The sequence below is a fragment of the Haemaphysalis longicornis genome, unplaced genomic scaffold, assembly GCF_048455015.1.
Source record: "Haemaphysalis longicornis isolate Haplotype H1 unplaced genomic scaffold, Haemaphysalis longicornis Haplotype H1 scaffold_10, whole genome shotgun sequence".
Lineage (NCBI taxonomy): Eukaryota > Metazoa > Arthropoda > Arachnida > Ixodida > Ixodidae > Haemaphysalis > Haemaphysalis longicornis.
Window position 1 is genome coordinate 136298924 of NW_027526204.1, and position 23906 is coordinate 136322829.

Sequence of the window (23906 nt, forward strand, 5' to 3'; positions counted from 1 at the left end):
CATTTTTATCCCCACGGATGTGCTTTCTGATTGTAGTTCCTCAAGCATTGTTTGCATGTGTCCTGCAGACTAGCTTAGCAAGACTATGTCGTCTACAAACCTCAAATAGTTTAAGTATTCTCTGTTTATCATTAATTCGGTGTTTTCCCTGTCAAGCATCGTGAATGCCCCCTCCAAACAGGCTGTGAACACGTTTGGCAAAATGGTGTCTCCCTTACGTAATCAAACCCTTTTTCATAATTTATGGATGCCATATGAAGAAGTTTGGTGTACTAGGCGGATTTTTCTATCACTTGATTGATGACATGGATGTGATTCGTGGTTGATTACCCTTTCCTAAACCCAGCGTGCTCTCTCGGTTGTTGGGAATCCAGGCTGTCACGTATGCGGCTAACTATAACTGTAGTAAAGAGCTTGTAAACTACTGCAAGTAAGCTGATGGGTCTGTAATTCTTGAGGTCTTTGGATCTCCCTTTTTATGAATCAGAATAATGTTGGTGTTTTTCCGCGCTATGAGCACTTTTTGAGTCTTCAAGCATTATGAAAATAGTACAGCAAGATTTTCCAATACAATACCTCCTCCCTCTTTCAAAAGATCCGCGGTTATGCCGTCGGATCCGGCTGCTTTTTTCTATTTTCATGCCTTTGAGAGCCTTTCCTACTTCCTCTTCAGTTATCAGTGGGACATCGCAAGTTGAGCTTGTACTGTCAGTAGTATCACCTGGTCTACCGTAGCTGGCATACAACTTGTGTAGAATCATTCTACTACCTTTATTATCTCGTCCACGCTGTGCGTAATGTTACCGTGCTCGTCTCTGAGTGCTTACATACTGTCTTTGCCGAAGGCTAGCCTTCTGGTAGCTGCTTTCAAGCTTACCCCTATTTTTAGCATTTCCTCGATCACTGCCATGTTATATGCACGAATGTCGTTTGTTTTACTTCTGTTAATCAGTTTCGACAGCTCGACTAATTCAGTCTGATCCGCCGTACTTCACACTTTCATATTCTGATATTTGGCAATTAGTTCCTTCGTTTTGTTAGTTACCTTTATAGTTTCTTCCCTACATATGTGCATCTCTCACAGCTTTTGCTGATTCACTGAGTGCCGATGTTCTCATTTAGCCTGTCTACACGGACCTCGTTCTGCTCGTTTAAAAGCGCGATTTTCTTAAGGTTTTTTTTTTAGATTGCTGCGATCTGGCTCTGACGGACTCTATGCGGGGTTTCTTAGTTCTCACGAGTTTCCTTCTTTCTCTCTTGAGATTCAGCCTTAGCTTGCATCTAACCATCCTAGGATCGCTGCTCCCAATCTTAATGAGCACCTCTACGTCTTGCACAATTGCCTAGTTGTCACTTAAAATGAAGTCAATTTCTTTTTGTTGTATTATCGGGACTTTCCTACGTTCATTCCCTATTCTTTCGTTTCTAGAAGAACGTGTTCATAAACCACAGGTCATTTCTCTCAGCAAATCCCACCAGTGTATCTCCTCGACTCTTGCGATTGTCCATTCCGGACTTTCCCACTGACCTTTCTCACCTTTTCTTCTTACCGACCTTTGCATGTAGCACTTGTAGATTTATACATGGTATAACATATACGCCGATTTCTAGTTGTTAGTTGCAGACACAGTTTAGATGCATCCTTCTCCGCTGCCTTGTACGGGTTGCCTGGGGCCCCGGTCAAGCTGTTCCCCCAGCTTTTAACCCAGGCAACCAACCACTACCATATGGAGAAAAAATTCAATTAAATTGAATTGGATCTTGGTTTAACCACGTTCAACCACGCCAAGTTCACATTACATTCTGTGTCAACGCTATGACCAGGGCTGAAAGGACTCGCTGGTCATCCCTTCACAGAGTGGAATGACTCGTGAATCATTTTACGCGGAGCACCTTTACCGTCCACGATAATCCTGCTAAAACACGATTTCCTAAGCATTAGTGACACAGAATAAGGGTAATAAGGATAAAAGCTAGCGTTTGCTCACTCCTTTCCTGTATCCCATGTTTCAGTGCTACAAAAGTGTCTCCATTTCTGCAAGGCGCTTCTTAGAGTTGGACCAACACCAACTGAAAAAAAAAAAAAAAACGGTAGTTAAAACTCACTTGGACCACAGCAACACGTACGTGATGTTTTAGCCGTGAGTGATAGTCGCGGTATTTCGACCATGGTAAACCATGCTTTAAACGGACAGTGATAACAACACACGTAGTTGCTTTACTTGAAACAACTAGTTGATACGTTCCTCAACTCTTATGGACGTTGTGTTCGCGGGCATGGGAAAAAAGTTCGCAACTATTGATAAACTTTTATATTTTCCGTTGCACAATGGCAGCGGTATCATTATTGGCAAGATGCCGAAAACCACTCTTTCAGTCTGTTTAATTTGTACTAGCCGCGTGATCAAACGCACCAAACGGATCAAATCGATCAAATGTACCAAAGCCCCCCCCCCTGCCCCCCTTCTCTCCCCTCAATCACACAGTTACGGTCATTGGCTCGTGAGTCACCTCTGTTTCATTTCTTTACCATCCAGCCTAACTGTTTGAATATTTGGGCTGAAATTGACATGGTTGTTATTGTGAAGGGCAAATCGTTCGATCACCAGGCTTGCACTTCGACGCGTACCATGAATGTTCAGTAAGAAAATCGCATATGATGACGAGCTGTGTCGGCCTTTGTACGTTGGCTTTTCTTGTAGCACACTTGTAGTCACTAATCTACGGACCACCTGAGAAGCCCCTCTGGTGCCCTTTCCATGACGGAAAGAAATGCCCACTGTCCTTCAGCCATATACCAGGAAAACATGCTTACGCAGAGCGGTCATTTGTTAGCAGGAAATAAAGATCATGCGGCAGCCTCTTGAAGTTTATCACAAGGTAAACAAAATTTCCCGCTCCAAAACTAACGCTTTAAACAAACGCACGAGGATCGAGCGACACTTCGACGAGCATCATTGCTGATGTGTAGTCTTGGCACGTTGATTGATTGTTTTGCTGTCCTCGAAATAAATATCACAGGACTACCAGAGTCTACAACAAATAAGCAAAGCGAAAAATTGGAAGTGATAGCGCAGGACTGAGATTTAAAGGGAAGTGTGATGGAAACATTTATGGCTTTCAAAGACAAAACTCTTGCTTAGGATGGTGAAAAAAGAAAGCGAACGCACAGTCACGTTTCGCGAGTAGTGGGATCCTACAAGGACGTCTTCGGCCGACGCAGAATGCAGCCCCATTTCGGTTCCGTCCTGGTAGAATTTCAAAGCAGCTGCTGCAGTAAGAGCAAGGGGAGACTCGGGCATCCCGGCCGCGCTGATTTATAGGAGATTCGTGTTTTCAAAAAGGTTTCCACTCAGTTCCACAGGCCTCGGTTTCATGAAACTGGGTTAAAAAACGGCGTCGAAACTGTTTTTTACTCGTTTAAGTGCCGTTTTGTCAGAAAACAAATCGCCCTTGACAACCACAGATTGGTGAGCTATGTCCATGCATTAGTGCGAAAGGCGTAGTCCCCCGCTCCCGCCTTTCGCAAAAGTGGACAGAAACGAAATCAACACACGGCCTTGCCGCCAAAAATGGGCAGAATATCCGAGAGTGGGACCAGATGGAGCGAACGCGTGCACATGGATGAACATTTTGCAGTTCGCGAAATATCAATTTGTTCTATGCTAGAACGACACTACATAAGGCGTGTGCGAAATGAAAAGTTATTCAAGCTTGCCCTTTTGCAACGCAACAAGGCTGATAGTGATACGATCATCGGGAGATTTCACGTCCTTCTTCTCATCGTCGTCACCAATGCGGACAGCAACAAAGTTACGCCCTTAATTCTGAGCCCAATGCCTAAGTTAGCGGGAATTGCGTAATATGGCGGCATCGCCCCCTTAAGAAGGTGGGTTACGATTTCTCAAGACGAGAGGTGAAGTGCCACCATTGAGAGACTGGGTGATCGTTACCGCCTGTGGTAATTTATCTCTTGAATAGTTATAATCGATCGATGAAGTTGTGGCCAGGTTTATTGCACCACAATGTGATCAGGGATCGATGTTATAGAAGGCGTCACTGTGGGCAACAGCACGAAAAAAATAAGTGGACGAAGGGAACGGACAGGACGAGCGCTGGTCCTGTCCGTTCCCTTCGTCCACGTCTAACGAAGTTACAATGGAGTACCAACCAGCTCGTACCCATGCGTTGTCTCTTGCCGTGGCTCTCATAATCGTGTATTCTTTTTATACCGTAGCATTAGTTATCTTTCCACCCTGTCCGTTCCCTTCGTCCACGTCTTTTTTCGCGTTGTTGCCCAGAATGACGCCATACCAACTTGCCCAGCTCACCACTGTGTTATAGATGGCTCTCTATGACTAACTTATGCCAAAAATGTCCGGTTTCAACCAGTACCAAAACGAGACGTGCTAGTGCGACGCATGAGCTATCAACTCTTATTACTCAACAGCTACCTGAACCAGATAAGCATTATTGCCCGGATGTATCACAGTATTCATAGGCCGGTTTATAGGCTTCCGTAACGAGCACACGTAATCCTGCTGGTCGCTCGCATTTCTAGTCTGTTTTTACTGCACCTCTCTTATTCGTGTTTGTTTCTTCGTTGAGGATGACACTGTACGGCAACAAATGTTTAAGCGAACCGCCGAAAGACTATCGTTATGAAGGATGGGCGTTACAGAGTCCGATTTATACCTTCCTTCTTCCGTAGTGCATCTTATTTTTACGGTATACTGACAGTGCATGAGTTCCCAGTAACGTTCTTCGGAGCCTATCTCCGCGAATAGCCAACGAGCCGAAAAAACAGCGCAGGGTGCAGTAAACCACGATTCCCATCTGGTAGCACTGCTTTCAGAGACGGGGACAAGAATATCCCCTGCGGAAAACGTGGGCTACTGCTGCGTCGGGTAAGGCAATCTAGGTGCTCTGCAAGGACGCACTCGGGATCATAACTAACAGCCATGCAATCACTGAGCCTGCGCAATCCATTCAATTACACTGAGCACCCGCATGGGCGATGCAAGGACACTCTGTAACGTTCTGTGGAGTGCAGTTAACGACCCTTCGTTTGGGGACTGTCGCCGACATTGAATCAGAGTGGTCCCCAGTTTGCTCATCAGCCCTTCTACACTGAGACAAGATTCCGGTGTGCGCGTGCTTTTACATTTACGTACTTCTTTCTTGCTCTTTACTGTAATGACCAAGGCCAGTCTTTACTGCTTGCAATGTTATGACATGCACCATTTCCGGATGCAGATCTCAAGGTTCGTGCTTTGGAACGGCAAGGAAATCAAGTCATTGGCAAATGACTCGCCTTGGAGTTGATGTCATGAGTTTTAAATGAACTGATTACAATGCAATATGTAGGGCACACAATTGGATAAAATGGAGGCAGTTATTAAGCAGGTCCGCTGTAAACAATTGTTTATGAACAGGTACGTTATAACGGAAGCTTGGAGGCTTTTAATTCTCGTACCGACAAATCCTAACTAGCGATAGACAAAATGAAGCACGTCTGAAACTGGAACTAGTGTTCTTGCTCTCTACGTGAAACACTCATTCTGGCTGGAGTAATTAAGCTTCAGCCAGAACACCAGGGGGAGATATTTCACTCCGCTGACGATCCCCGTGCACGGCGAACAACACTTGATGCGCCAGGTACGAGCTGAATAACTGGCTTGATAAAGTCGTGAACAACCGTGCGACTTTCCCAAATTTTCTTTGCAGCTTGCAGCTGGCCAATCAAGGTTCTCAGAATCCATTATTATGCAGTCACTGTCACGGTGGCACGCGCTGGCACGGCGTTAGAATTTGCATTTGCGCGCTTGGTGGGCAAGGATTTCTGGGCATTGCTATTTCTCTATGGAGAGCGCCAACAGCGTTTAGTATAGCATGCCTGATTTTCAGCGATAACAGAATTACTCCAAAGGTCCCTTATGAAGCCTATGAAGTTAATTATAGAATCATTTAGGAGAAAAGCCACTATGCGTGGCCACAAGGACGGATAAGCCCACAGGAACGAAAGGGCGCAGCTGAGACGAGTGTTTTTTTTTTTTAAAGCTTTGGTGCACGGAAGAAAACACCGTGCATAAGATGCAAACTCAGTGCGCGTTACTCTCAATAATATTACGCTCAATACTGAACGAAACAACGCCACAAGCCGTGCAGAAGTTTCTCCTAAATCTTCAAGTCTGTACGTACGTTCATACTCCAGGCAGTTTCGATAAACTAAAACCCGGTGGAACGGTGCTTTGCAACAGTTCCACCTGGACTGAGATTTATGTAGGGCTTGAGGCTGATTTCTACTATGCAGAATCCGAACTAAATTATGGCAGTCGGCTTTCTTTGCGATCATCGAATTTTTTTTATTTAAGACAATAGAAGATGATGTAAAAATACGCACGATGAAAAGCCTCCCCTCTTTTATTTCCCAGGAAGGGAAGCAAATACGTTTACGCAGTTTGGGTGGAAAGATAACTAATGCCATGATATAAAAAGAATACACGATTATGAAAGCCTTGGCAAGAGACAACGTATGGGTACGAGCTGGTTGGTACTCCATTGTAACTTCGTTAGGCACACCAAAGAAAAGAGGATGTGGCAGGCAAGGACCAGCGCCTGTCTCTCCCACGTCATGTGTTTTCTTTGCTGCGCTTAACGGACAGACAGACAGACAGACAGACAGACAGACAGACAGACAGACAGACAGACAGACAGACAGACAGACAGACAGACAGACAGACAGACAGACAGACAGACAGACAGACAGACAGACGGACGGACGGACGGACGGACGGACGGATGGACGGACGGACGGAATAATGAATGAATGATTGAATGAATGAATGAATGAATGAATGAATGAATGAATGAATGAATGAATGAATGAATGGACTGGACTGGTGGATGGACGGCCCAGGACGAGGTGGTGGTGGAGAAGGAGGAGGAGCAGAAGCAGCAAACAGCAAGTAAGCATTCAAGCAAGCACTAAGCAGCAGCGGCGGCTGCTTTTGAATGGCCTCACGAGGTCAGTAAGACTAGAGTCCCGAGTTGTTGCACCAGATGGTGGTGAAGATAACGGAAAAAGATATTCATAACCGCACGCACGCCCGAACACTCACACGCACACACGCAACCTGGCGAATCAGTCATTTGACCCAGTGTTCACAGCAAACCGTCGATAAGGCCTGTGTTCAAAAGACACATTAATAGCATCTTTGTTAAACCATTACATATATACGGGACACCCATACAACGCATCCAGGTAGGCGGTCTCAACAACCAGCACTGGTAACCTGCTACCCTTTGTCAATGACTGTTTTACTGTAGAAAACCTCGACACAAACGTATTACTCTTAACCTTAAACAGCTTTTCTCTCCGTTGGTGCGGCTTCGCTTTTGTGCGCACGTCACACCACGCCTTCGTACGTAACGAAGAAATACTTTTGTGTGCGTGCGTTTTATTACGACTTATGCTTTAACTATATCTCTTTTATTTTGTTACCAATGGAATGCGCACTAGCTCTTTCGGGAGTGTTATTGCACCTGAGCACGGAGACAATGAAAAGTGTCTGTAGATGGAATCATTTATTGCTCCGAAATTACCTTTATTACAATCATATTTGGCTCTCACAACAAACGATGTCGTTCTTTCTTTACCGAAGACGATATATTTATTTTAAGATTGCACTTATTTTAAGATTGCAATTGTAGTGATGTTCTTATTAACAATGTTTTTTGTTCTTTTTTGCTCTTCTTTAGTAACGTTTTCCGCAATATGTTTTATATTTCCCAAAGATGATTTTCTATGATTGTTCAGTGTATAGTAATGTTGTTTGTATTTAATGTGTTGCTTCCTACCAAAGTTGTTGCAGCTGCACCGCCACTCTGGCCCCGTCAAGCTGTCTCTACAGCTTCTTGCCAGAGTGACTGTAAACATTGTCCACTGTGCCAATGTTGAAAAATAAAACTTGATTTGACTGGCATGTGCTTGGAAAAACTTCTACAGAAATTAAGAGAATTATCTACTAACGCGTAGCATTCTTATGCCGCTTGTCTTGAGTGTCAGTTTTTAGTCAAAGTTTTTGGTTTTTCTAAATCTTGTCCGACCAATTATCTCCATTGACGATATTATAACGACTACAGGTGGAACGTTCTCGAATCTCCATTATTGTGGAAATGCCATGCGTTATACGTTGTGACATTTTCCGTAATGATTCAATATTTTTCTTATTTTTTTAGTTTTTTCAAAATGTCGTCCGACCAATTATGTTCATTTACGTTATTATAACAGGTGGAACTCTTACAGGTGGAACTTTCGCGAAATCTGCATAATTGTGGAAGTGCAGGGAGTTACACGTTTTGCCATTTTCCATAATTTTTGTATTCTTCTTATTTTTTAGTTTGTCAAGATTTTTTGCCACCAGTTATTTCTATTTACGCTATTACAGCGATTACAGGTGCAACTTCCGCGATATCTGCACTTTTGTGGAAACGTAAGGTGTTACACGGTCTCGCGTGGAGGGGGGGGGGATACTCGGCAAAGAATGCTGAAAACAAACTTGGACGTTTATATTTGGCTGTGAGTATTGCGCAGACTCAGTTTCACTTTGGTTGGGCGGCTGAATCGAGCCACAGACAGACAAAAAGACATACATACAGACAGACCCAAATTTCTCGGTTTAAGTAGCCCAAGAAATACTATGGTCTTTAAAAAAAAATTGGCTGCGTATCTGCTCCATCGTTGTAAATGTCGTCAAAAGACGATAGCCTTTGTAGACATTTGCCATGGAAAGGCCCCCCCCCCCCCCCCCCCTCCCTTTTCTTTCCCGCTCACCTTTCATGCTGTTTCTGTACCGTCGCGCTCATCCCAAGGTAAACACACTAAAGGTTTGCGCAAGGCGATTTGAATTTACCGCGTTCCACTGCTACAGGCCGGGTTCCTCGATGCCAGCGCTGCAGTACGGCGGAGACGCGCGTGAATGGAGGTGGCCGACTACAAGGTTTATAGAACCACGTGGCCGTGCTCCACGTACGTTCCATGCAGAACGTGGAACCTAGCTAGTGGAACCTTCCGTTGCTGTTGCCGCGTGAATTTTTATATGCCGCCAGGAGGGGGCGGTTTTCTTCTGTAGATGTAGAATATCATTTTTATCGAAAAACCAAGCATCCATGAATTTTCAAATGCAGAGCATTTCTTTAAGTCACATGTAGCATCCGCCGTCCGTCCGCAAGAGCGAGCACCTACACTATAAAAAAAAAATAGTTATCGGCGCCTGGTTTCGATCCCACGACCCTGCGGGCGGAACGCAAGGTACATGGTGCTCTTCCCACTGCGCCACAAAGCCGACACAGAATCAAAGGCTACGAAAGGCGCCTTATATCCTTGACTCATTCAAACTACGTCAAGAAGCTGCTGATACAACGCATTCACTAACTGTGGGCAGAACGCGAGGTACATGGTGCTCTTCCCACTGCGCCACAAAACCGACACAGAATGAAAGGCTACGAACGCGCCTTATATCCTTGACTCATTCAAACTACGTCAAGAAGCTGCTGATACAACGCATTCACTACCACCAACTCCCCAAACACTAAACGTTAACGCAATACACCCACCCCCTATGCGACGCATTTACTCGAGTCCCCCTCGCGGGGAGATGGGCCCAATTTTTTTTAATAAAGGAACACTGTAAATATTCCTTGTGTACTAATTTCCTGTCTTATGTTTGCGTAATGTCTTGTTCTTGTTCAACAAAGTTGACAAGTATGAACATATAAACCAGGCTTAGACGTTTACATTTGGCTGTGAGTATGTAAGACTATTGCGCAGTAAGCAGTTTACTTTGGCCGGGTGGCTGAATCGAGTTACAGACAGACAGACGGACATACAGAGAGACAGACATACAGACAGACCAAAATTTTTGGGTTTAAGTAGCCCAAGAAAGACTATGGTCTTTAAAAAGGGGTAACACTTTTTGACCCGAGGCATCCTGTTCCTGGCAATCCCAGCCTGAATGACCTGGCTGGATTCCCCTTGGGCTTCCCATCATACTTGCCTGTAAAGGGTGCACCACAGCACGATGGGTATAACTGCGGTGAAGCTGGCGCCAAAGTTAATTGGAACTTCAACGGCTCGCGCGCCCCCTCATTGCAGGATTTCTGTTGTTTAAGAATGGAGAGATCCCTATTTTTGAGGGTATGTTACGTAATAGCGAGTAATCTCCCAGCGACAAAATACTATTAGTTGAAAAAAATACCCAGAAATTAACCCTCTTGTAATGTTTGCAACCTTTGAACGAATAATTACAATCTGCGGTATAGTTAACTTCAGAACTGATCCGTGCGGGTGTCTACAGTTTCATAATCCCCCCCCCCCCCCCCCTCTCTCTCTCTCTCTCTCTCTCTCTCTCTCTCTCTCTCTCTCTCTCTCTCTCTCTCTCTCTCTCTCTCTCTCTCTCTCTCTCTCTCTCTCTGTTAGTGTAATATAAGGAATACTTCCAGGCGTTGTTGCACCTGTTATAGCTATTGCAAACACCACGGTGTCGTCAATATCTGTCCTTCCGCTCACATTCCGACAACACACGCGTGTTTACGCCAAAAGTATTGCTCAACTACCTAAGCGAAATTAAAGCAGTTCCACCCAATGTGAAAGCTGTCGGAAGTGCAGAGCAGTGATTCGCCATAATGGTCTGTGGCGCCGTTATCCGCTCACTTTTACCATTCATCACGCCCTTCGCCACCCTGTCTCATTCCCCTCCTGATAAATTCAACGCAGGTTTGTCCAACGAATTTCAAAGCTCCCGCCTTCGAAGTGCTCGCGCGCCCACTGCCTGAAACTTCACCAGCGGGAGTTCTGTTCTTTTTGTGCTTGCTTTTCCTCCCGTACGTGCCGGCTTTGCAGTGCCACTTTTTTACGCTGACTATCGTAAAATCCAACCCCACGAGCGTTGCTAACTAAATGATCGCGGGCACTGCCGGTTAACTCCGTATATTTTCCATCAAATGTTCCTGCAGTTTTGTTTGTGCTAAACAACGGGGAGATGTAAGGCAAGCGTCAGCAGTTCACGAGTTTCAAACGCTTATGACTACATAAACCACTTGGCTTTCGAAGCTTCAGTTGGACGCCGTGATGACAGCCGCTACGACGGAACGCCGTGTGTCACTACTTGGGTCCAGCGAGCGAGCTACGGTGACAAGGTGAGCCCTTGAAGTGATCTGCACTTATTATTCGTTCTTTGCTCGCATGCCTTCACAGCGGTTTCGAAAGATAAGCAGCATCATGGACGAGCTTTTTTACTTCCCCCAGTGAACGTGATGCCGTTATTAAAGCAGACCTTTCTATGCTTCAGTGATGGCGTTCGATGTCACGCCAGAAGGCACTGCAGGAAAGCTAGCTTTCTCTGACAATGATGATGGTTGTGGTTGCAGTGAAAGATGGTTGAAACTTTTTCTTGGCGAAATCCAATGTCTTCAAAGTAGAAAGTCCCATAGCACCAAGCACATAAAATGCACATCAAGCGCCTCAATAAAAAATAAAACGCTAACCGTGGTCGGAATCAAACCTGCGACAATCAGGTTTCTTTGACGATGAGGATGTTCGTGGGGGAAATGAAAGATGGTTGAAAGTCAAAAAAATTCTCAATTATATTTTCTGAGTGCCCCTCACTTAAATAAGCAACTGTCTTTCTTTTCACTATCCATTGTTTATTGGCCAATCCCCTGATTCGGTCTGTGCCATACTCAAAAGTACAACAACCACAACAACCATGACGACGACGACGACGATGACGACAAACAACAAACAACAACAAAGTGGGTGAACCCGTTCAAGCGTGGATCCCGTCCGTCCTGCATTCCTACATGGACCTGCAGGTGATCCTCCAGCACTACGCCTCGCTGACGTGCGTACGTGGTCAATACGTGAACAAGGCCGTCCACGGTGCATTGAACATGCACATGGCCATGATACTCACTGAGAACCCCGAAACGAAGTACGTGCAGGTGCCGCGGGTTCTCCGTACTCAATGCGGTCAAGATTTTCTCCCAGGAGGAGGCCTGGTTCCTATTCAAGCAGCACGTGTCCGAAAAGAGTCGTGACGGGGGGTGCGTACCTACGTGTCTACCCGAAGAGAGAACTAGGGTGCGCAAGACGAGGGAGCAGGGGATCACAGAAAACGTAAACGGGTCGTCGACGTAAGTATATAAGCGCAAAGTGGTTCATGGTTACTCAACCCTCGCCTTTGAACCATCTTTTCTTAAAAAGGGGAGTTTGAATTTTGTTTTCTTGCGCAATTAACGACTCCGACTTTCACATCCGAAATCCAGGGAACAGCCCGCAGAATCGTGTCGCTATATTTGTCGGTTAAATAAAAATTCCTTCTAAAATAGTTTGAAACCTGTATTATGCGGGGGTAGGACAATGATGAGGTGAACGATCGGTGACGGTGAAGCGATGTATTTACACTATTTACACAATGTCGGCCACGAGAAAGAATCCGCGCATGCTGCGCGTTGGACACGGCTTCGTCGTCAATAGTCACTGCTTCAACACCACAGCGATAAATTCCAACGAACACTTCGTGGGTACCTCGTGAATAGCCCCTCCCTCCGTCGAAGGCGACCGCCCCGGTCGAGGCCGCAGTAGGTGAGAAAGTGTGGTGAGCAGAAATGCTGACATGAGGATAAACAACAAAGTCTAGCGCCTCCATCATCATCATCTTCGTCAGTGCCTCCATCATCATCAGCATCAAATGGCTAGTGCTTGGAGCCCGCTCAGCACCCGGTCTGGAGCACTCAGCACCCTCGCCATGGCACAGCCATCACAAATAAACGTGGGCACGGCCATCCTACCTCGTCGGCTACTTACAATTTGGTGATCCTTACAAACCGCCTCGCCATGGTTGCACCCTGCTGTTTTCCCAGCCACAACGCGTTCGATGGCACGCGACGAACGTCGTCTGCCCTCCAGGATCTACCCGGACTAATCCCGTTTGGCTCCATCGGTAGCCACGCCGCTTGTTCCGTGTCCTGGACAGCCATTTTTACGTCAACGACATCCATTCCTTAGAAATCAGGTGCCTAGTCACCTTGCAGAAGCTACCTGCCGACCTCACTGAGCCCATCTAGCTATATCCCACGGCCCTAGTGCGTACGACGATCGGAAGGCCGCTGTCCTAAATGACGAGGTACAGGAACCCGGCGGATGACAACGGCAGCCGAACAGACACAGTCCTCTACACCACCATACTTTCCAACGCCAAATGTACATACAAGTTTGCCGGAATGTTGAGCCTCGCCTCGCCAAGAAACGCAAGCCCCGACTACGACTTGCAGCACTTCAGAGTCGGTCTTTCCCTTAGTCGATGCGAGCCACTCGACGCAACACCATGACGCAGCTCCAAACGTTGTTGCGTCTGCTGCACAAACCCACCCAAGTGTCGACTGCTTTGCCGCTCGTTGTGCAAACTTCTCCGCCTTCACCACACGGCACCGGTGAGAGTTATCTCCAAGACCACTCCATTCCCAGAGCACGACAGCGCTCATCGCCTCAGGACTACAGTAGCCTCCGGCAGCCAACGACAGCGCGAGATCCTCGGAAGTCAAACTTACCCTCGAAGCTGATCACACTACCTCAGACGATCCTGACATCCTGACTGCGATGGCAGGACCTATGCAAGAATTACAAAACACACATCTCGTGCGCCAGTCTCATCAGCCTTATGTACCATGCTTTCACACATTTTTGGAGGCGCCTATATCTGATGGTCTACTTCCAGACGAGAAGCCTAGCAGCCAGCGTCGCCGACAGCGACATCTCACGTATCAAAAATTTGCCACCAGATTTCAACCGAGACCCTGCTACAGGATAGTGTTCGGTAGACGGCGTCACAGGAGCTCTTCTCACCGACACCTGAAGAAACCAGCAAAACTGTAATGCATGACAAGAATCCGACACCTCGGAAGTTCAAGAGCCACTTGTCGTTGGCGCTCTCCGTGGTTCCGCCTCTGACGACGCGTGCGCAAATTGCCAAGACAGCGACACATCTAGGGCTCACACCACAGCGCAGTCAAGCCCGAACTTTGGCCGTCATTGCTCTGCATCCCGCTTCGTGTCGTCACTGTCCTTCGAGTTACACCTGCTGTTCGCTAAGCCATCCGTTGTAGCCATCGCCCCACATCCCGCAACGCGTGCGCGGCCGCACTCGCAGCCTCAACCACCAGAGATTTCTCCACATCCCGTACGCTACTTCGCTGCCGACCTGGACCGCACCGTCTGAGCAACCCCAGCCGTGTATGACCACGGAGTGACCACCGGACGCTACCTGACTTAAAAAAAAAAAAAATACTGGATATACGCGTACATACTTCTAAGCGTTTCCTCAGTTCCTTCCCCTTCCCGCATTCACGTGCCGCTGTACTTTCACCGTTTCTATACTCTGCCAACCTTTCGCTTTGTTTACCGCGCGGGGTAGAGCATATGTTTTGGTGTCTTTTTAACGAGCTGCGGGCTAGGAGCAGCCATGCAGCGCAGCCATCTTCATCAGCGCCACCATCATCATCAGCACCAACTGGCTCAGGTATGGAGCCCACTCGGCACCCGGCCGTGGGGGGGGGGGGGGGGAGGGGAGGGGGCACCCTGTTATACGTTCGGAGCCCTCGCCATGGCACAGCCATCACAACGTCAATAAACGTGAGCTCGGCCATCTTACCTCAAGGGCCGCCTACGAAGAAGTCCTTGTTGCCATGGATGAATGTGGTTAGCTCCATGAACCGCGGCCGCAGAACAGCGATGCACGAAGTGCAGCTGGGTGGTGTGGAAGGTTTTTGGACAATTCTCCGCCTCGATCTCTATCCCACCCACGAGTTTCGGGAGAGAGCCTTGGCCAGTTCCACCATCGAGGACCAGCGTTAGCTGGTCGAGGGGGCTGTTGATGCGGCCCACGGTCAAGGTGTCCTGGACGGAGGAAGCCACCCCAGGACTGTAATGTCTTCTGAATAAACAAGGTTATTCTATCTGTGGACACGCGCCGGAATACGGTGCGGGGGTGAAGCGGCATGGTCATCTCGTCTGGACATGGCGGGTCACTTCAAGGCTGGTCCCAACAGGTAATCGGGTGGGGACACAGGGTTGTGGACATTGACGCGTCCATGGAACACCGGGGCTGGGGGAAGCCGATTCGTATCAAGCACCTTCGGGAGAGTGCTTCAGAAGTCTTGAAGGGACGTATCTGGAGGGCCCCGATGGGGATGTACCCAGCACATCCACCGATCATGTTACGTGGGGGTAGGACAACGATTAAAGAACCCGTAGGCGGTGGTGAAGCGATGGATTACACAATTTACACGATGTTGGTCATGCGAAAAAAAAAAAAAAACGCGCAGGCTGCGTGTCTGGCACGGTTTTTGTGTGGTCAATAGCTCTGCTTCAACGCCGCAGCGATACATGCACCAAAAACTTCGTCACTGCCATGTGATAGTAGGATATACATGTGCCCTGAAATATTTTTTTTACTATTGTATAGTAACCCCCCCTACACACACAAACACACACACAAATGCGCCTACAGGGCGCTATATGTAGAACACGGTGCTGTCGAACACGGGCATACGCATCTAACTACAGACAACAGGATGAAACTTGTGTATGCTGCGGATGGGATCGGGAAGCCATAGTGCATATTGTCATAGGCTGCACAGAGATACGACCGCGGCGGGACGACGGGGAAACGACGTTGACAGAGGTTTTGGGATTTGGGGGGAGGGGGCGCCTCAACTTCAGGGCCATAGAGGTGACGAAGAGGCGGCTGCAGTGGTGGTGGAAGAAAAGTAGGGAAGAGAATGGCACGTAGGTGGAGTAATATGGGCAACGATAATTTAAAACAGAAGGGGGAGGGAACTAGTGTGCTAGAGAAGGAAGGGGGTAGTGATGGGAGTTTAAAACTAAGTAGAGGGAAGGATACAGGGCGGGGGTGGCAAACCCATTAGGTTAGTTAAGGGTAGGGCAAATAAGTGTAATAATACGGGCAATTCGGTTGCTGACAACCGACGTGCCAACCCAAAGGGAGGGTCTCTAATCATCATCATCGTTGTCGTCGTCATCATAAATAAATAAATAAATTAATAAGTTGAAAGCAAAGTCCTCGACCTATTAGGCTAAGGCAAAGCTGTGGGATTTCATGTAGGGCTTTTTGTTTTATTTTGTTTTCGGGGTGGTTTATCAAGCATTTTTTTCCGACATGCGATATAGATCTAGCGGCGTTCTAGATCTTACAAATGCGTGCCGCATTTGTTCTTTAGTTAAATAATAATAGGACACTTAAACGAAGTTGTACGAGTACGTGATCGCTCTGTTACTCTTTTTGAGGGCACTCTTTCTTTAGCTCGCTTTCTAACGTTACTTATTACAATATTGTGGCCGTTATAAAGAACATTCATTGCAAATATGCTTCATAAAACAAGTTTGGTGCTTTACGTAATGTCATGTTTTCATCAAAACTGAAGACCACCAGTCAGCAAAGGGCACATATGGAAAGAATTTTGATTTTTCTGCGAAATTCAATCGGTGCAGCAGAATATAAATAAAAAAAGAACAGGCCAAAAAGTAAAACACCGTTGAGCTTCTTAACTGGCCGAAGGCTCCCGTATTATATAACACCGGGCCGCGTGCCTGAATGAAGTGAACAACGGGGAATCGATATGCCATGCTCTTGTGCGATCAACTCTAAAATCAAGGACGCTGAAAAGCACACTGCCGGTTAAGCTACGTGTGTCAAACATAGGGCTTCAAGGTAACGCAAGACAATGCTGGCTCCGACGCATTTCCTGCTCACTGCTTGCGACCAGGGAAAACATACAACAGAAGGCTAGTTCCCGCGGAAGCTATGAAAGATCAGCTTTAGGGGCGAAGCTCCTCTTGCTCGGGCCCTGTCCCGTCCCTCGTTGCTGCTGTACACGGCAGCATGATGATGATTGTGGCAGGATCCCCCTAGGGATTGGCCGAAGAGGTCAAAACGTTGAACGCGTTCGTTGCTACCCAACAAGGAGGAGAGGAAGAAGAAGAGGTTGTCGTTCGTCGCCTGCGAGCTCAAGACACGTACCGGGGGTACGCGACACAAGACGCTCTGCAGAAGGCGACGGTTAAGGTGGCTAAAATGTCACACACCGAATTCGCCCACTTACCCATGGAGATTGTCATCGTCCCAACAAGCCCTACATAATCACCACAAACATCGACGTCGTCGACAGGCTTGTCTACGGAGCGGTGGGAAGTCTCAAGCTTTGCGAGCGAGGAGTGGTGGTCTTGACGCGGCGGCGCCAGGTTTCGATCCCACGACTCTCTGGCCGCGACGGGAGGTACGTGGCGCCATTCCCAGTGCGCTACAAACCGAGACGCCAGCATATGGCTACGAACGCGCCTCATGTCCTTCACTCATTCAGACGGTGCCCGCCGTCAAGAAGACCTATAACAACGTGTCGAGTCTTTATATGATGTGTGGGCGAATGTTTCATGTTTTTACCGATAAGCATTTTAGCTTCGCCCCTCTCGTCATCATTCACTTCGTGGAGATGGCGGGATTTTTTTGCCAAAAGGTTCAATGTAGACAGGTAGGCTCACCTCCCGAGTTGATTTGTCTGCAGAAGGTGTTTTACAGCATCAAAACCTGCCGCGTCTCCACTCGGTGGGCAGGCGGTGTTTGCCATTAGTTAAATACACGGATAAAGCATCAAAGCTGTGATATAACCTGTCTCTTCACATTTTATGCATTTGTTAATATTTTTAATATAATCATTATTGGGTGCCAATTTCACACACTGAACTCGTACTCAGTCTAATATCTCCAAGCAAAAAAGCTCGCAATAAAATGTGAACCACCGTGAGAAATGAGCGAGCGCTCGATATACGCCCATACAACGGTTAATTGAGAACCGCAACAACGGCCTTTCTTCAAATCAAAATGAGTTGACTGTAGTAACGTAACATGAACGCATCTTTATGCACACTTAGCAGATACGTTTTTCTAACTTCAAACAAAATTAAAAATCGAATGACGACCGTCAGTAGAAGAAAAAAAAAAGGCCGATGATAATCTTTAGTAGCACACTCTTAATAAAAAAGCTCGTAAAAGGGTAGTAACGGCTGTATTTACTAACTTTTTACGGAGTTTACTACCCCCCAGAACGGTAGGTAGGTCCTACCACTAAGTGTGGAACCGTTATTAGTCTAGACCGTGCACTTAGTAACTGCTGCTGGTTTGATACTAACATTCACTGAAGTAACAAATTCTATGAATTATTGAACATAATAACTGGAGCTCTTTTTCCACACCAAATCACGATTAAAAAGTTTTTGCAAATCCCCATGCTCTCTTGTATATGCTCAAATTAACCTGCATAATTCTAAAATTATCGCTAAAATATTTAATTTTTATGACCAGCCCACCGACTCTCTCGGGGGCTTTCCGCTGCTGGCTATAATAGCAAGAAGAGTAGATGTATTTCTAAGGTAACTAAGTAATACTCGATCTCCTCGTGCATCCCGTTGGCTTTCTTGCTCAATTCAGTTGTTGATTGTCCGCGAGTAATATGTGCGCGATGAATGTGTCTATGTCGCGCTGCGCACTAAGCAGATCCACATGGTTACGCGTAGCTTTTTACTAGGTCATGCATGACCAGTTAGTAAAGGCAACTAAGTACCTAGTCAATACTGGGACAAGTAACTGGTTAGTGTTCTGTTAGTAAGTGCTCCGACCTTTTTTTTAAGAATGCAATATGCGGGGAAAACGCAGTGACCAATAGCGGATGTATTTTCTTTGGCATCGGACATGGTACTGAGTGCTAAAATTAGAATCAAAAGTAAGAGCTCTGGTAGAGGTCTACCGTGCATATAGGGCTATGTCGAAGCCAACAGGAAGTTAAAAGCTGCGTGTTTTTAGGTATATATCTAGGAAGTTTAGGTCGACAGATAATCAATAATATACACATCCTTCCGCTGAAATAAACTGCGGTCCGAACACCATCGAGGCCAACAAGTTCGAACAGACTACATTAAATATATTCTGAAAAAAAAATCTACGCGCACAAAACAACTTCCGCAGGCTACCGTTCTTCTATGCATTTAATTTGAATTTCCGGTAGGTTCTACCAATGTGTATGCAAATGATCCGGCCAAAATATAGGCCCATGAAGAACATAGTAATTGGCATCCCACTGCGTGCTAGGGTTCGTGAAAAAAAAAAATGTTGGCGATGCTTAACAAAATAAAAACCTTTTTACGGTGGAATAGGAAATTATTCTGATGGTACGCCGGTACATCTTCGCCAAATGATAAACCTTCGTGGTGGTAGCCCTAGCGTTCACGTGTAGGGTTCACTTCTGTTTATGCAAAAACTGGGTTCGCAAATATTTGCTCCACCGGGAGGATTTCTCGCATGCAAATTTGCTTGTCACTTTTATTTTGCTCCGAGTTACGGATTAACCTTCCCTCGCTTGCTCTCCTGTACTTTTAAAATTATTCTGGCCAGTACGATATGGGCGTACGCATCGTTCGGAGAGCGAGGAGCGATTCCCCATCTAAACCGGAGTACCTGGAAGTGAAAGTGGAATGTGGGGAAGTTATGCATGAGATCTACAGGTAAATGTAAAATAATGACCTTGCGGTATGCGTTACAGTTGCATGTAATCCGACTTGATCCTAGCTAGCGCGACCAGTGGGATGGCGTGTGACAGCATGTCCCCGCTGTTTGTGCGTCACTGCGTAGTCTCGCCCTACTCATCCTCACTAACGAAACGCAGTGGAATGAGTCAGCTGCGGCGCTTGCGGCTCCCTGATGGTGTACAAGCTCATACGACCTATTTCATGAAGCAATTTTCAGTCGACTTTTCTAAACTTGCTCTCCCCAGTGGTTTTTGAACTGGTATAGCCGCTGCTGAGGAACGGGTGCCGGAAAGCGAAACTCAGGGTGGTAGAAAACTGTTTATTGGCGTTGTGTCCAGCATCCGAACGGTCTTGCAGATCGCTTAGATGATGTTCATGTTGTAAAAATTTGTAGATACGTTGATGATTTTTTAGTAATCTTTGACAACAGTGTTGCTAATTTCCCGATGACTGTTTTTAAGCTTTTAGCCCCATTTAAAGAGTGTTTTAGTCCTTTGGTGTTAACTCATGAGGTTCAGGACAACAAGGTGCTACAGTTCCTTAATATTAAACTGATGCTCACTGAGCGACGTGTATGTTGGGCATATCACCCGATAGCAGACAAGGGCCTGTTACCTTATCATTAGGCTTAGTACAAGCTCACAAAAAAAGGCATAGGTAACCTGTGTTTTAAGAATTCTCTTGAAAAATCGTGCCACCATTCCATGGAGGGTGGCTTCAAAGCGCAAACGGAGCGCTTGCTCGCTGCTGGGTATCCGGCGGACATTCCAGTATAGGTAGCTGAGAGTAACCTCAAGAATTTAGAACAGGGGAAAGGCCGGTTACAGGAGGGTGAAAGGAAAAAAGTAGCAGTAATTCCATATTTGCACAATACGTCTCACCGTCTAAAAAAGATTGCCAATCGGATGAACGTAAAGGTTGTTTTCTCTGCACCTAACAAATTGAATAAAATTTGCAAGTTGACTAACCCCTTCCGTAAAGCACCGGTTGGGTGTGTAAAAGGACATAGGAAGCCATGTGTTAAATGCGCAGTCGGTGTGGTGTATGATGTTCCCCTTTCGTGCGGGAAGCGATATATAGGCCAAAGCGGCCGATGTCTGAACGACCGGTTAGGCGAGCACAGACGGAATGTCAGCAACTACAGGGATGGCCATTTGTATGTTCACTGCCACGACTGCGGCTGCTTGCCACGGTTTGAGCAATGTGTGGTACGTTCGAAACATAAGGAATAAAATGTAAGAGAAATAGTAGAGGCAGATTTGATTAGTAAAGCGCGGTTGTCTAGTGTGAGCGTCCCGTCACTAAGTTTGTCAGGTAAGGAGGCAACTTTTCTGCGTATGGCTGCAACACGTCAGCATTGGTGGTGAGAGTTGGAAGTGATTTCCAGTAGGCTGTGGATACTTATATGTGCGTGTATGTGAAATAAAATTAGTTGGAAGTTAGCGCTGTGTTGTGTGTCCTCTTCCTTGTCCTCGTTCTTTGCGCTATGAATTCGTCAAAATCGCTATGAATTCGTCAAAATCCGAACGGAGCCCTCTTTGATTCGATGCGGGAGCTCCCGTGTTTTCACGATGTTTTGTAGCGTAAGCTACACTGCCGAGGTTGAGCAGTTTCACGTGGACCCTGAAGGGCCGTGCTGGGCAAGCGCGAGGAGCAATAGATTGAATTGGATTGGATTGGATCGCATCGGATTGGATTGAATTGGATGTGGATGTGGATTGGATTGGATTGGATTGGGTTGGATTGGGTTGGATTGGGTTGGATTGGATTGGATTCGATTGGATTGAATTGGATTGGATTGCAATTGGAGTACGGGTGTGTAGAAAACTGGGTCTGCACATTCCCTGGTCTGCTCATTCCAGAGGAGTGACTCATAGCCGCGGCAGACGCGCTGCTGTGGGCGCGTGCGCAGCTGTGCGCCTCCGTTGCGCAGTAGCCAAGTCTGGCGCTGCGCCGGAGCCACTTGATAGTCGTTTCGCGTGGCTCCTGGAGAGCCGTGCTGCGCATGCGCGAGGAGCAGTAACCGGACTGGACTAGACTGGATTGCATTGGATTGAACTAGACTGGACTGGACTGGTTTGGATTGGATTGCTGAACCTTAACTTACGCTACATATATAATGGCATAGCCGAGCTAAGCCACTGCTAATTTTTCCTCTTTATTTTGATAAACAGCTCCCGACCCCGCGCACACGCAGTGCCGGGAACCGAGTTGAAGTCGACTGGCTGCATTTAAATGGGTGCCGGTTCGAGAGCGTTGTGTGTGGGGGCGGGAGTTGTGCATCGCAGAAACGTGAGCCAACAAACACGACAACTACGATGGATTGAATGAACACAAGCTTTTCTTTTTCTTCCGCGAGATTTGTTACAAACTTGGCAACTAAAACGACCACGTCACCAAGGAAATCTTGCCCGGCCAAATTCATAAACCATAATGTAAGACATTGAAATCTCCTCTCTTTTCTATATTGGAGGGGGAGAGCTTTTTTCAGTCTTTTCGTTTTCTAGAGGATTACAAAATCATAAATTCCTTGTATGCACATGGTCTATAGAGCTTTACAATATGATCGTCGTTACGTCATGCGGAATTTCGCTGTTCTGGTGCAGTTCGGTGGTTTACACGGTGCAAAGTAAACACTTCATGTTCTTTAATTAAGAACTATACCTCTCACTTGCTAACGCTCTAAACAACCACTTTTTCTTTTGGACTTTTACATAGCCCCGTAATTGAAACTCCTTTCTTTAGGCTGTAGGCAAACATGGTGTGTATGTCATTAATTAAGTACGTATGACTCCCAGGTCGTTTCATTACAAAGTAAACATCCCTACTCTTCGGTTTTTCACTCTACGAAAAAAAAAAGCTTTGGGCCGACATTTCTTGTTGGTGAATGTTTATTTAGTGCGTGAGCAAAATTCGTAGTTGAAATATCTTCCTCGGGTTTTGTTTTCTGTCGACCAGACGATGTTGAGCAGATCTGGATCGTTTAAATTAGCTGAACTCAGATGTTTTGCTTTTATTGAGTTTGGCACCGGTGGGATCAGCTCTAAGCAATATCTTTTTTCTTTTTCCTTTCTTTGTTCTACTGTTACTTCGCCTCTCTTTGACAGCGTTTTTAACCCAGATGACGTCTTTTTTTCTGTGTTTTGCTGTTGTTTACTCTTTTTTCTCTTGTTGATTGATTGTAGGTTTAACAGGCCGACGCTTCACAGGCGATGAGGCACGCCGTAGTAGAGGGCTCCGGATTAATTTTGACCCCCTGGGGATCTTTAACGTGCGCCTAAATCTCGTACACACGGGCATTTTTACTTTTCGCCTACATCAGAAAATGGGCCACCGCGGCCGGGAATCAAACCCGCGTCCTCGAGCTCAGCAGCACAACGCCTTAGCACCCGATCGGCTGCGGCGGGCTTTTTTTTTTTTTTTACTTCGCCTCTCTTTGACAGCGTTGCTCAAGGCAGCCCTGCAAAGAGTTTTAGGGCGCAGCCCTTTGGCGGCCGTCTCTGGGCTGAGCCGCGTCGCCGTCGTAACCGAGTGAGCGATGGCAAGACCCAATAGGGAAAGAAAGAGGGGAGGGTGGTTCGCCATGGCGGCGCGAGCGCTTTCCTAAACGGTGCGGTGGAGGAGGGTGGGGGAGGATGCTGTAAGGAGGATGGTGTCGCGAATTGTGGGGGGAGGGCGGTTCACCGTGGTGGCGCGAGCGCTCTCCAAAAGTGTGCGGTGGGGGAGGGGGGCAGTATGTTGTGCTCGCACGAGTCGCTCGTCTACGCGACGCTCGCGAAAACGTTAGGGGGGCGTGCCCGTGACCATGGTGTGCGTTCCCTGCCTGATGGTGTGCGGTCCGTTCCTGAGACGCACTTCGCGCCGCCGACGCAGAGGCTCATCATCGCTGCCGCCCAGAGAACCCACGAGTGAATAGCGCCTCAGCGCACTGCTGCTGCGCCCAAATATCGCATTAGGGAGTATCGTAATCGGCAGTCAATTTTTTATTTTTGTACCTTTTTTGTTTTTTGTTCTATTTTATCTAGTATCTCTTTTCGAGGACCCTTTGTAACAATAGTTTTTTTTATTTTAGTAAAAACACCTTGACATAAATTTTTATTCACACATAAGCCGGAATTTCTGGTTTTTCCGGTATTTGCATGCTTTTTGCTTTATATTGGCGCAAGTATGAAGTGACAAGCAACTAAATGTCAGTGGTGAACGACTGGGTCACGCACATTTCCAGATGCGCCGGTAGAAAGTCCTATGC